Here is a 15,596-nt window from a genome sequence, read left to right on the forward strand (position 1 = left end):
CTGTCTTATTTAGAGGAGATCGCTGCACACTGATAATCTCATTCAACGTTTCAGATCCTTTGACAAACTTGAGATTAATAGTTTTTGTTTTCTCAATTTCTTTTCTAAGACCAACAATTTCACCTTCTAATTTTTCAAGATGTTTTTCCTTTTCATCAATCTAAAATTGTAGAGTATCAATAATCATGTTCTTTTCTTCTATACATCTCTTGAGTCTAGTAATTTCATCATAAAGGTTATCCACATCTATAGCATCCTCATAATTATCATCTTCAAATGCCATTAACAATCTATATTTGTTACCTTGTTCATCTTCATCACTGTTTGATAAGCCATCGCTATCTTCATGGGTGTAGTAGCTTTTCTTATTTGTACCCTGTTTCTTGTTCCATCTAACTGGTTCCTTTCCTTTATCCTTATAAGAGCATTTTGCAGCATAATGACCTACTCTTCCACAAGCAAAACATTTGAAAGGTAGCTTACCTCTGAACCTTCCAGAACCCCTTTGAAGATTTCTGACAAAGTTTGATTCTTCTTCCTCTTCTTCTGGAACATGACATGCTTCATAGTGATCTTCTTTGCCTGATGCTTTAAAAGCAGCTTCCCTTCTGTCTGATGGACCTCCCTTTCTCATTTCATAAGCAGTTAGAATTCCATGCAGCTGAGACATAGTGAGAACACGGAGATTTTCCTTTTCTTCTACTGCAGATACTTTAGATTCAAACTTGGGAGATAAAGATCTTAGAATCTTTTGAACTACTATAGTCTCTTTTATTTCTTCACCCAAATTTTTCATACAATTAACAATCTCATCTACTCGAAGAAAATAATTAGCCACACTTTCATCATTATACATCTTGAGAGTCTCATATTGAATCCTGAGAGTTTGAAGTTTAGCTTCTTTTACCTGTTCATCTCCTTCATAGCTAGTGATCATTTTGTCCCATATCTCTTTTGCTGATTTGAAGTGCATGACCTTCATGAACTCTGTTTGAGATATACTTCCTAATAGAGTACTGACTGCTTTTGCATTTGTTTCATACTGCTTTTTCTCAGCTGGATCTGTAGGAGTAACTGAAGGAAAGGCATAGCCTGATTCTACAATGTTCCAAACTTCTGTACCAAGAGATTGAAGATATGCAGTAACTCTTACCTTCCAATAATTGAAGTTTGTTCCATCGAAGATGGGTGGCCTGATTGATGCTTCTCTCTCGTAGTTGCTCATGATGAACGATCTACCTTCAAGCGATCAAGCTGTTCTGAAGGACCTGCTCTGATACCAATTGTTGGAAATAATACTGAGAGGGGGGGTGAATCAGTATTATCTAGCAATTTACCAAATCTTCCTTATTTGATCTTTTGAAATATTCTTGCATATCAGTACCATAAAACAATGAGCATGAATAAAGAAAATAGACAGTCACACCGAAGAACACAAGATGTAAGGTGGAAACCCAATGCGGGAGAAAAACCACCTGCTGCAATAATGTCTCTATCTTCTTTCAAGAAATTCTTTTTACAATGATTTTGTACTGGTGCAGTCCTTTACCAGCACGCAGGCTGCAACCTGCAAAGAGCTACAACTCTTTCTCGTTTTCCAGACTTCTCCTGGAAGGGAGCTACAACCCCCTACTTCTTTTCATGAAGAATCAAATGATCAACAAGTATACAACAGATACAGTCTACTACAGATATCAGATCAGTTATTACAGAAACAACCCAGAACACCTTATGAACAGAAATATACAGTTAACAGATCATCTTAAGACAGGGACGCATATTTTCTTTCTGTGGCCTGCGACTAGACGCAGTATACCTTATGCTGTTCTGCGTGCAGACGCACTGTTCCTTTTTGCTTGTCTGCGACCGACGCACACATCAACACTATCGCGCCGCGTCTTTCGCTTCAGAGACGCACCCAATACCACAGTCGCGCCGCGTCCTTCGCTTCAGAGATGCACCTGATCCTTTACTGTACTGCGTCCCGGCGCACTTTCCCTTCACTGAATCTGCGTCCCTTTAGATATAGAAGATAAGAGGACTTCAGAACCAACCCAAACACTCAGATCCACAGATCTGATCATGCGCCATATAGATCGTAGTCCATTAGAAGATTTACCCTTAAAGATATGGACTAGATCTCACCAAGAGATGATCAACCAAGATGATGCTTAATCCAAATGAACTCCTTTGCTTTATATAGGCAAGCTTCTCCCCAAAGCGTGGAACAATACCACGAGCCGACACCATAGAAACACGCAACCGTCGGCTAGATACCACACAAGAAGCCCCCACGAGCTTTTCTCTACCTTGAAATGTGTGCACTGGGCGGATGCACCTTCTGAACGGCTGGCCAGCGTCCCTGGACGCGGGTTCTGTATGGAATACCTGCGGGGACGCACTTGCTGAACAAATTGCCTGCGTCCTTCTTGATTTACCACCTGAAAGAGTTTGCCATCAAGGACAACACCTGAATCATAATGCCAACAATCACTACCATCATTTATCACAGCCTCAAGAAAGATAAATTTAGTAGGTGACTCCAATAAAAACTTGCAATAGTCTTCTTTGCTTCCATCTTCCAAACATGCACATGAAGTATTACACAAAAAATTAGATCTGAAATAATACACCAACTCATGTTTCAGGGTTTTCTTCCCTATTCCAATATGTTGAAATTTCTGTAATGAATCATTGACTGAAAACACTATTATCCCAAACAAATTGCAACCCCAAAGACATCTTCTAGTTGAATGTTTATGCATAAATTGGTCTAGAGCTGATAATATTAAGGGTTGGAAAGCTTATTCAATTGTATTGCCATAAAAAATCCTTTTATCTTGCACTAAATCACCACGATGACAAGATATGGTTGTTCACTAATAATAAAAGATGGTTCAACTACCTCCACCATGTTTGGATCTAAGATTGTCAAAGATAGACCCTACAACGATTTCTTTGTGCTTCATGAGATGGTCTTTGAGGTTGATTGGAATTGGAGTAATTGATTATACCAATTAAATATTTCTCTATTAAACTCTTCATATCCATGTCAGAGATAGGATCCTCACAAACAAACTAGCAATACAAATGACATCTATTCCTTCCGATTAAAAAGGTGTCAAAATCCTCATCCTATTGGTCATCATGATCTTCATCACACGAGGGAATGATAACACCTAAAAGGATTTCAACTTTATGGTTCTTCTACAAAATATTTCCTCTTCAAATCATCAAAAGAATCATTACTACATTTAGAAAATTGGAAGGGAATATAACTTACCAAACCCTTGCCTTCATGCAAGTGTATATCATCAACACAATTTGTTTCATTTGAGACATGATGGCATGCATACTATTTAAAATATACATGAGGTGATACAATAAGGTCTTCACCACACTTGTCTTCCTTTGGATCTGAAATCTCATGGATAGATGGTTCAATTGATGAGAGAGAATGTTGGTCATCCTCATACAATTCATTTCCAAGCTTTCATTCATCTAGCACACCATACTTTTCTTTGATATATTTAGCCAAGGACATACACGCATCATATTTGTTATTGATTCAACCAAGAGACGCAATGAAGGGTTATTTTCAAATGCAACAATGCAGATTCCAAACAAAAGTCCCTACTAATATATCCAGGCATACTATATTCAAAAGTGTGAAACGAAAATGAAAAAAATCCATAGCTATAGAATATCCCTAATGATATTCTATAGCATTCTAGCTTGTGAACAGAGCCTAAAACTTAACACTAGATATAAACCAAAGTTGACCACAACATCTGATAAAATTTCATAGGAACTGACCTGATTTAGACATGTAAAATTACGAACTGACCACTTAATATAAATGCTCCAAACGTTTCCCTATGCCTTCACTACCATCATTTATCACACCCTTAAGAAAGCCATGTTAAGTAGGTGACTCTAGAAAAAATATACAATAGCCTTCTTTGTTGCCATCTGCCAAACATTCATATCAAGTATTACACAAAAAAATAGATCTGAAATAATAGACCAGCTCATGGTTCATGATTTCCTGCCCTCTTCCAATATGTTGAAATTTCTACAACGAATCATTGATTGAAAACACTATTGTCCCAAATAAATTTCCACCCCAAATATATCTTCTAGCTAACTTTTTATGCATAAATTGGTCAAGAGATGATGATATTAAGGGCAAGAAAATTTATGAAATTTTATTGTCATAGGAAAGCCCTTTATCTTGAACTAAATCACCCCGATGAATTTAAGATATGGTGGTTCATTAATAATGAAAAATAGTTCACCTGCCTCCACCATGTTTGGCTTTCTAAGATAAAAAAAGATAGACCCTATAATGATTTCTCTCTGCTACATGAGATGGTCATTGACGCTGATTCGAATTGTAGTAATTGAGTATGCCAATTACATATTTCTCTATTAAACTCTAAATATCCATGTCAAAGATAGGATCTCCACACAAACCAGCAATACAAATTCCATTATGCCTTCCAATAAAAAATGTGTCAAAATCCTCATCCAGTTGGCTGTCATGCTCTTCATCACATGAGGGAATGATAACACCTAAAAGGTTTTCATCTTCAGGGTTCTTCTACAAAACATGCCCTCTCCAAATCATCAAAATAATCATTACTAAATTTAGAAACTTGGAAGGTAATTTGACTTACCAAACCCTTGCTTTCATGCAAGTGTACCTCATCATCACAATTTGCTTCATTTGAGACATGATGGAATGCATTCTATTTAATAGAAACATGAGGTGCTACAACAAGGTATTCGTCACACTTTTCTTCCTTGGATCTGAAATCGCATGCATATATGGTTCAAGTGATGAGACAAAATGTTGGTCATCCTCATACAATTCATTTCCAAGCTTCCATTCATCTAGCGCACCATATTTTTCTTTGATATATTTAGCCAAGGACATACATGCATCATATTTGTTATTGATTCAACCAAGAGACACAATGAAGGTTTATTCCCAAATGCAAGCATCAAACACACAGGGTTCTCTCTCAATCTAAAACAAATCTCAACAAAAATATGTTGATCATGTGATCCTACATCATTCTCTTGTTCATTATAACCAGAAACTTGAAATTTCTAATATGCTTTGATTAAACCCAGAAATAAAGATATCCCCTTGCAATCACTAAACTCTTCCCATGCATAACCTTTCAAGGTAAGGGAAAACATTTTCATGGATAACATTTCTATCTATTATAAGCTTAATGATAGATGTAACATGTAATGTGGTTACATGAGGGCATCCATGAAGCTTTGGAGCATGCTGAAACCAATTTTTGATAAGAGATCTAATTTAGACATCCAAAAATGCATGAAAAATCCAAAATTCCAAACAATTTTTCATCCCACCTTCCTTGGGATGGTGCCATACTTTTTACTTCAAATATTCAAACTAATATGAAACTTCAAAAATTCATTATCTTTATACCTTATTTCAATACCAATGTAGTCACCAAGTGATTTTTCAATTCCTCCAAGGATATCGGATGTCCTCACGTCTTCTAACAATAAATCACTTCAACAACATTCAAGTAAAAAGGATTATTTCCTTCGATAAATCACCAGATGAGTGAAATAGTTCCAAATAGACACCCTCTTGAGATCATGGTAGAAAAACTACCAAATAACAATATCTACACATTATCCCCAATGATGGCACTAAAATTTTACCTCTGAAACCTCTATTCAAAGTTGTAAAGCCATAAAATACAAGTGCAACCATAGGGGAAGATAGGAAGGTTATCCATTGTCATCAAATCAACCCTTCCTCTCACTTTATGTTGGCTCTCCTCTAGCACAACGTGGAATCCATTAGAAATGGATCAAGATTTCCTTCTAACTAAATGGGATGGTGGACCCATGGAATGCTTATCCAATGGGTGATGGAATAAGGATATACTAGAAAAGAGGGTTTGAATAATATGGAGAAGGTGGAGTCAATCCATACACTAATGTGTCATGAATAGTTCAAAACAAATTTTCAAGTTATACTAGAGTAGCTAATGAAGGCCTTCTACTAGATGCACTACCACAACCATGAAATTGTTGCCAAGGAATAGTCTCCAACCATAAATATTGGAAAAACCAAAATAACACAGAACCATAAGTAAAGAGGATGTAATAGAATATTTTCTATTAGAATGAACAACATCAACAAACATCACATCTTCAAATATAGTCCCATAAAATCTACAACAGTGAATCTGAAATTGCAATATAAAGTTTCCCAAGCTTCAAAGTTACAAGGACTAGCGAAGATTTACAACATCTACTCTAAACTCTTATGATATGCAAAGTTACCTTCCAAAAGAGATTATTACTACAATAAAATCTATGGAAATCCTTGAATAAACCCTCATCATCTATGAAAAGAATAAGAGAAAGATGAAAACCTTACATCAACCCTTCGTCTCACTTTATGTTGGCATTCCTCCAGCACAAGGGGGAATCCATTGGAAATGGATTAGGATTTACTTCTAACTAAATGGGATGGTGGACCCATGGAATACCTATCCAATGGGTGATGGATTTGATATCTACTAGAAAAGTATGTTCGAATAACATAAAGAATATGTGGTCAATCCATACACTAATGTGCCATGAATGGTTCAAAACAACTTTTCAAGTTATATAGAGTAACTAATGAAGGTCTTCTACAATATGCACTACCACAACCATGAAATTTTTTCCAAGGAATAGTCTTCAACCATAAACATTGGAGGAACCACCATAACATAGAAAAACATCAACACAGATCACATCTTCAAATACAGCCCCATAACACCTACACTAGCCAATCTGAAATTTCAATATAAGTTTCCTAAGATTCAAGCTTACAATGACTGGTGACGGTTTACAACATCTACTCTAATCTTTTCTCATATGAAAAGATACCTTCCAAAAGAGATTATTACTACAACAAAAGTAGTGACAATCTTTTCATAAACCCTCATCATTTACGAAAAAGAGAAGAGAATGATGAAAACTTTACATATGCTTGCCCATTGACTTCTTCATCCTTAAAAAATTTCAACTAGGCTTGGAAGATATCTCCTCACAAATCCAACCATGATCAGCAAATGAGAGGGATTCTCTTTATATAAAGTTTATCTATACTAGGTAGGGATGAAAGCCTAGTATGGAGGTGGGGCTTCTCACCCCATAGTTAGGAGGTGGGGTTAAAAACTGGACTAACTGGAATAGGTCATTGATTGAATGAGAAATAATTGCTTGGTTATTTTAGTAGCACTAATTATTATTAGCATGGCTGATTTTTCAACCCCATTGAATAGCACAGGAGACATAATTAGCCAAGATTAGGATGACCAAGGTAAAGGGAACAACCTATCAACTAAATGCCAATAATAGTACTCGATAGGGATAATCACCCAATGACATAAACATCTTGGAATATCCCCTAATCTAGGCACTCCTTAAAGTAATATAATATGCATAAAGAATGCATGAGCATGTCTTTAATGCCATGTGTCAATCTCTCATGCAAGGTTCTCCCTTGAGTAATGCTTCTTTCGCCAACTATTATGGTTTGTTATGCCACTTGTCTTTATTCTTATTAGGGGGCATATTCAAGATAGCTACTATATAACCACTCCAAATAAAATAATGCTAAATTCCTAATTAATGGGAACACTCCTCAAAGCAGGACATACATAGGGCTATGGGACTAACCTAATTCCATGTGTCTCTTTCTCCTTTGCAGCACTCTTCAAGAGGCCCACTTTTGAAATCATGATCAATAAAATAGCCAATAAGGCCATGTCAGGGGATTGCTCAACAAGATGGAGAACTAATCATCCTCAAGATAATGAAATGATGCCAAGTGTAGCAAGATAAGCTAGGACTTTTCCCATACCAATTCAACAACCTACTCAAAAAGTGGATCGCATAGGTGGATGTGAAATATAGGTTCACTAGTTGTATTAAAAATCTCGTAAAGGATGTGATGAACTCAACATATGTGCTAAGAGTGTGGATCCATGTTACTGCCCAAATTAGCAATTGCTGCAAGGGTCGATCAAGGACCTAAGAAGTAAGCATACAAGAGATGAACCCACTGTTACCTCAGTGCAATCTCCCCTCACTTTCAACAAACTCTTACAATACCATTGAGGGCATACTAATATACACACACATACACCAACAAAGCCTAAGAGATCAGTGCCTAGAAACAATAAGCATGATGAAGATTAGAAGTTAATTGAAATAAAATGCTACATCTGATATATGAATGATCACTACAAAAAAATATAAATCGGCATGCAAATCTCACTCAAAATACATAATAGATGGTTACCTTTGATCGTCAACCTTGGACAATCAACTTTATACAATTCAATGGAAGGGGGGGATAATGGCCATGAAAGGTATGTTTTTCCATCAGGATTATAAGAACAATAAAGTCGTCATTATTGATTTGGAATACTATCTATAGGTTATTGGGAAGCCTTGTTCTTATATAAAGGAATATCATATCAATGGATGGAAGTCCATTTCTATGAAGTGAATAAGCAAGCATGATAGTTTGACTTAACTCTTTGATATACCTTCAATAATTTAGGAGGTTGTCATAACTTTTCAATGTATAACGTATGTTACCAAATGTTTGAATATAGCATCCATTTGTGAGATCTAAGGTATTATGAATTGGAAATGGTTAACATCCCTAGATAAAGTCTTTCCAGGCTTTCACATAGCTTATTTATGTGTGAAAAAACGAAAAGGTTTGCAATTGATCAATAACAACGTGAAGTGCCACCTACAGGACCCTCTGTTAAAAAAATTCAAGCACACAAGGTGGAACCTAATCTAGGAAAAATCAAAATGAATTATGAAAAGGAAAATATTATGGTTTCTTCGTCAAGATTTATAGGGAGTTTTGTTTATTTAAATTTTGTGAGAAAATCTCCTCAAAGAAAAGTCTGAGCTTTGTTTTAGATGACATAATCAACCTTTTTTTATATTACAATGGCTGTCAAATGAAATATGAGTTTCTTTCACATTTCTACTGGAAAGGTCCTCTAAGTTACTACAGGTTTTCATATGCAGCTTTTCTATAAAGCATGGGGCAAGGGGCATGCCTATAAATAATATGCCAATAGAAAAATATAAGCACTTAACATATGTACTATATTGTCATGCACAAATAAACAAAAGGGCCACTACAATGATGTCAGTAGAGTCTAAGTTTAAACTGACATCTACGATGATACAATGATACACTAAAATAACCCGTTACAATGCACAAGCTTAACAATAATGGATCCAGATAAAACAAGTTTGGAGTAGTGATTTAGTGGACATTTTGATAATAAATAATAAAAGGTGTAGTTCTTACAAAGCTATGTAGTCAACTGAAAAAAATTAGAAGGCATGTTAAAATGATTTTTTTTTCTCCAAAGAAGCATAGATTATCATAATACTAACTAAATAAAAACTCAATATATGCACTTATCCTATGTATGCCAATATACTAATAGATTTAAAAACACAAAAAAATGGCTTTGACCGCTAGGGAGCATAGGTTATTATAATAATCTACATAAAGCTTCAATATAAGCATTTATCTTACAACAATGTATATAGTGATGATAGAAACTGTGAATATTTGATATTTACAAGGAATTTGGTGTCCCCAAAGTAGAACAATACCTTTGTATAGAGTGTAATCATTGAGGAAACACAATCTAGTTTCATGACTACTACATGAAATTTTTTTCAAAATTGATAGAAAATATGTAAGAAAGGGGGACAAACTCACCCAAGAACTCTTGATCTAACAAACTTTGGAAGCCCATCAGATAATCCTCTAGCAAATCCAGTTTTTGTTTGTACTCTAACTTTTATAGCCTCAAAAGGACAAAGGGAAATATAACCAATAGATTCTGCAGATGCAGATCCTGCAGTCTGCCATGTAGATCAACACCTTGTATTTGGCATTACACTCAGACCCTGCAATGTCTGAGAAGTACTTCCTAAAGAACTCATAAAACCAAAACTTGCAAGCACCTTGAGCACTATATCCAAGAAGATTTGGCACCCAACCTTTGAATAAAGTTATAAACCCTTTGCTCCTTGTTCTTTAAGAAAAACACCAAAACCAATGGATATTCTCTTGTAGTTCACAAGGTCAATCTAAAAGTAAGAACAAAAAAACCATAAGGGATGTAAAAAAATTAGTTAGGAAAGGATAAAACATTGAAATCAGTAACAGAACTTAGAAGATTAGAAATCATATCTCTAGATTCCCAGAAAATTTCTTTTGTTCAAAATTTTTTTCTGTAATCATGTCAAACTCTTAAATAAAGTGAAGAATAAGGTTCATCTTTTGCAAGACATAGCAAATTCAAAGTCTCACTTACATCAATATTTTTTTCACAAAAAATATTCAATTGCGAGAAAAAGATGCCAAAATGACATGTAGGGTATTTGATTTTCTAATTTATACCTTCTTGTGTTCAAGAATAATCTATTAATGCAAGGCTTTTCAAGCATCCATGTCATCCAAGTCCTCAATGACAACCAAGAAGATCCATGATCCAAATGGGGATCCTCTGTTTCAGAAGCCTTGATGAAAAATTAGAATGCATATTTTCCCAACAAGTATATCATGTGTTTGTTCACAGGTTCTTGAGTTAAGATATTTTAAACTTTTAGAGATTCTATTTCCCCATAGAAAATATGTTACATAATTAGAAGCTTGTCATACATTAATGGGAACAAAAAAAAACAGACATCTAATTAATGTAAAATAGTAAAAACATAAAAACTTGTGATATGAGTTGTAAAACCTAACTTTTGATCATTGAATAACAACACTTTGGTGCTTTTTCCCCCTTTTTTATAGGTGAAACCCATGGGGTATTTGAACCCGTGACCTACTGCAAGAAATGCTTTAATAGTGCACCCATTCACCACCAATCCAAAGCCCCATGGGTGAACAACAACACTTTGTTGTTTATAGGGCTTTGCTGAAATTTGGGGTAAGTTTTCACAGTTGTGGGAAGTAAGAATATTGAAATAATAGGTATGTGCTCTATAGTAAGTAGGTATACAATCTAAATTTTAGCGCTAGACAAATCTTAAGGAAAGTTAGTAGGCATGCTCTATATATTTTTCACTAGACACATGGGTTGGAGCAATGTAACAAGTTGTGAGGCAATATAAAACACAGATCTAACTTTTGTATGGCCACAAGACTTAAAATATATAGACTAAACCTCCATATTAGCTATTTGGCAATAAAATATGTAGGTAAAACTCTTAGGATATCTTCCTAGATAGATTCATGCAATAGATAATAGGGCATGGAAAGTGAAAATCAAACCAAAACTCAGATCATTAGGCATGGAGGATGTGGAACAAACCTTAAAACTAAGAATAATATTCATGGGATTAGACCATATAAATTGTAATTTTGGATTGTTTCAAGGGTATTTTCCTCACGTTTAGTTTGGGCCACCTTCCTAGAGTTGAGACGTGGAATGCATCCCCTAAAATTGGGAGACACATCTCTGGGAATGGGAGATGCAGGATCTGTCTCTTTGGAGATTTGTGTAATAGATCATGGGACATAGAAAGTGAAAATTAAACCAAAAATCAGATCATTAGGCATGGAGGATGCAAAAAAAACCTTAAAAATGAGAATACTATCCATACAAATAAGTTGATTTGGATCAAACAGTAGAGAAGGAAGCATGTATACATTTTTTCCATGTTCAAGTATCCACATTTTCATAATGCAAACACTTTATCTAAGGTAGCCAGATATTTTAGGTTATACAAATTCATTTCCCTATGGGAACATGGTACTTGTTAACAAGTTACAATATAATGGGAAGTTCATTCGCAACTCATAATGTTGCTAGAAATGGGAAACAACAACAGCATTTCATAGGAATCATAGTTCTAAACACTTCTCCTTTCCAACACTCCTCTGTTGGGGCTATCAAAAATTCTTCTATAGAACAAAAAAATTCCACTTAAATTCTGCTCACATCACACCTTGAAACACATGCTTATGATTCTTGGCAGGCTGGAGGAAATGAGCTAATATTCCTATAGACAACAGATGGATCATCAAGTAACCAATCCTTAAATTGACAATTAAACAACTCTATTAGATTGGGTAATCATCCAATTGTTGAGAGATCGCCGGTAGTAACAAGGCCCCCACCCATGTCCTCTATTAAAGAAGAACAATAAGGAATTATTCCTAGTGGACTAGATTTTTTGTTAGAACTACAAAATGTTGAGATTTGTAGCTTTGGAGTTACTCCAAACCCTAGGCCAGAGGGTTGTGAAGGAATTGGCACACAAAAATGTCTTCTGGGCTTAGAACCCAAGCTTGGGGTTTTGTACCTATCAGTGTGGGGACCAAAACCATGAGGATATTTTGACATGTGATGATTTAAGATGATATAGGACCCTTAGATGAGCAACGCGTGATGAGAATCATCCAAATACGAGGTCTAGAAGTTGAAATATGAATTTTTGAATATCATGTGTGGGCAAAAGGGCTAGAAGATTCAAGTCAGCTTTAGTCGAAGGACCCTCATGGAAGGGCTAGTTGTTTCAGTTTCACCAGAGAAAGATGTAAATAGAGGTTATATGGGAGCCTATTTGACAAATCCTAATTACAATCAAACATCAAATATACCTTTGAAATTTATAGCGAACCTGAGGCAACCTAGAAGGATGAGTTTGGGAGTTTGTCTTCATTATTTTGGGTGTAGATTCATTTAGAAAATAGGCCACAAATGTCTAAGGAATGAAGCATCCGGTGAGGAGGCTTGGAGGATGAGTCTTGGATAGTTTATGGATGTGGATTTCTAGAAGGAAAGTGCCACAGTATCAGAGGTAAGTGTGGGTTGTTTTTTGTGCTATTTTATGTGGGTTTGTCTTTTTTCTAAGGCTACAATTAAGGGTTGTTGCTACAACAGCTTAGGAGGGTTGTTTTGTGAGAGGAGAAGCCTATTTTATTTCCTCTTCCCTAGCCATAGGTGCCCAAGACACAACTAAGTTGGAATAGGGGTGTTAACCCTTGCAAGGAGGTCGAGACCCTAGCTTTAACAGGTCTGTGGGTTGTAGGAATCTTTGACGAGGAGCCTCGAGCCCTAAAATAGTGTATTGGTTACCTAGTAGGATAAAAAAGGTAGAAGAAAGGTTGAGTAAGTGAACAACATGATTTGGAGTAGGATTTAGCGTTATTGGAGTGCCCTAATCAGAGATCAAGGATGCATAGATCCAAAGACAAGAGGACAACAGTAGCATGTTGTAGATGAATTCTTGTTGATGGTTGGTTGCTAGTGAATGTAGAGGCCAGAGTTGAAAACTTTGGTTGGCTTTGTATTGGATGCTAATGGACTATTGGAGGGCAGTGTAAGAGTAGACCAATTTGGACCTAAGTGCGGTGACCTCAAAAGGAATTTATAGCTATTAGAAGTGGCAAAGATGGAGCAGCCTAAAGAACAACTTAAGGAGGATTATGGAGGCTTGATTCAAGCCCTAAGGAACAAGTCCCATGAAGGACTATGGAATTACTAGAAGTGGAAAAATAAGAGATCAAGGTTTGATCAGCCATGAGAATTTTGTAGCCCTAGACTTTCCTTGTGGTGAAGGAAATCTACAGTAGAGGAGGGGCAATCCACCATGCCATAAATTCATCATTGGAGAAGGACATTCAACAGTGATAGTGAGAATCCCTCCAGCCCTAAGCGCACCTTCATTGAGCAACAAAGGAAGGAACTAGTGATAAGAAAGTCCCAAAAGAATTCAAGAGAAGCAGTGGGAAGTTAAGAGTTGTTCACAAACAGAGTTGTGAAAAACTTGACAATAGTTTCGATGTGTTGATGCGTTGAAGAACTAACGATCAACTAGATAACAAGCGAAGTTGATTTGAATGACTTAATGGATCTAGTTCATTGATAAAGGTAGATTAGAGTTGCTACAGATTGTGGTTGAAGAACTGAGAAAGTTTTTTCAAGGTACGACCGAGGGGAATTGAGAGAGCACACTACATCAACAAGATGGTTAGTGTATCTTGTTCAGGGTAGATGTCTTGTTAAAGTGACTGACACCAAACCCTAGTTACATATCCTTGTCTCAATGGATGTACAAGGGCCATTATCCCTGGTATGGGAACTCTAGATTATTGTATTATCTATTTGATTAATATAACGAAGTTGGGTAATTGTAAAAATTGTAAACAATTATCTATATTTGTGGACTAGTAGGTTTACTATTGTATATTATTTAGTTGTGAAAATTAGTATTGTTGTGATACTTGGATTAGTAGCTAAGTGATTTAAGATTATATCATAGACTCCTGTATCATGGAAAGACAACACCAACAACTACCATTGAATAGAGATAGGGGTTTTCTTTCTGTCCTTTTCCAAAACATGCATCAATTGTTCGACTACCACCTTTTCAAATTCACTACACTAAGTTGGATATAATTGCCCAAATGGTTTTAGAACACAACTCATTTAGAATTAACACGGATCCTAGAGATGGGATGATGGAAGGTGGGTTTTCAAATTCTCATCGCATTCTTGGAGTTAGCAAACAAAATGATTCTTGTCCAGGAGGAGTAACTAGATTCCATAATATTCTAAGAGGGTCCAAATTTCTCAAAGCAAGCCAGAAGTTACTTGATGAATTCATGGATCTTAGCAAGTTCAAAAAGTTTGAGTAAAAAAAAAATTATAAATCACAAACATTATTCGGTATTGTTGTTGACAAAGAGAAAATTTCCAAAGAAACTAGCATAAATAATGGTATAACGGATACAAGTGCAAAATTTTTAATTTTAGCTCAAGAAATCAATACCTCCCATAATATTTAGATCAATATGGAAGAAATACAAGAGCTTCAAATAAAGAAGGAAAAACATGTGGCTATGATTGATGAGGTGGACACTATTTTTTCATACGATGTTTTAATTCTTATCCCTTTTTGTCCCTAATAAATATGGAGTTAACATGAATCTACACTAGGTTACTGTAGCAAGAATAATTTCCATACTGTAGCAAAAAAAATTGCTAGAGACTTTCATCCAGCCAACATTTAGATCATTAAAGATCTTGATTATAGCTAAAATTTAAAACAGTTCCATTTCCATTGAAAAAATTGAAATAAATGTCACCTAAGTCTTTGTAATCATAAATATTAGTCCACACCAAAAAACCCAGGTTGGGTCTTTAGTGAAGCACTCACCTTCAACACAAATACATACTATAATTTCAAATTCAAAAAGGATTGATCGTAACTCAAGAGTAAAAACAATATCATTGCCACCAGATTCAAGTACTCAATTTTACTTCACTATTTCCTTTAAAATGGGTAACAATAATAAGATAACCCACATGTGGAAATAAAATTATAAATAACCTATCCAAATTTGAAATGTTCTTCATTATTAATATGTTCAAAGGAACAATGGATTATTCTTCAGACATGGCTCAAATCATTGCATACTAGATCCATAAAACAACCACAATGACAAACAACTGTGCACTTGCACATCATTTAAGGAA

Source organism: Pinus tabuliformis, chromosome 7, assembly GCF_031772625.1.
Source record: "Pinus tabuliformis cultivar Carrire ecotype Pingquan chromosome 7, CPIR1, whole genome shotgun sequence".
In the NCBI taxonomy this organism is placed as follows: Eukaryota; Viridiplantae; Streptophyta; class Pinopsida; order Pinales; family Pinaceae; genus Pinus; species Pinus tabuliformis.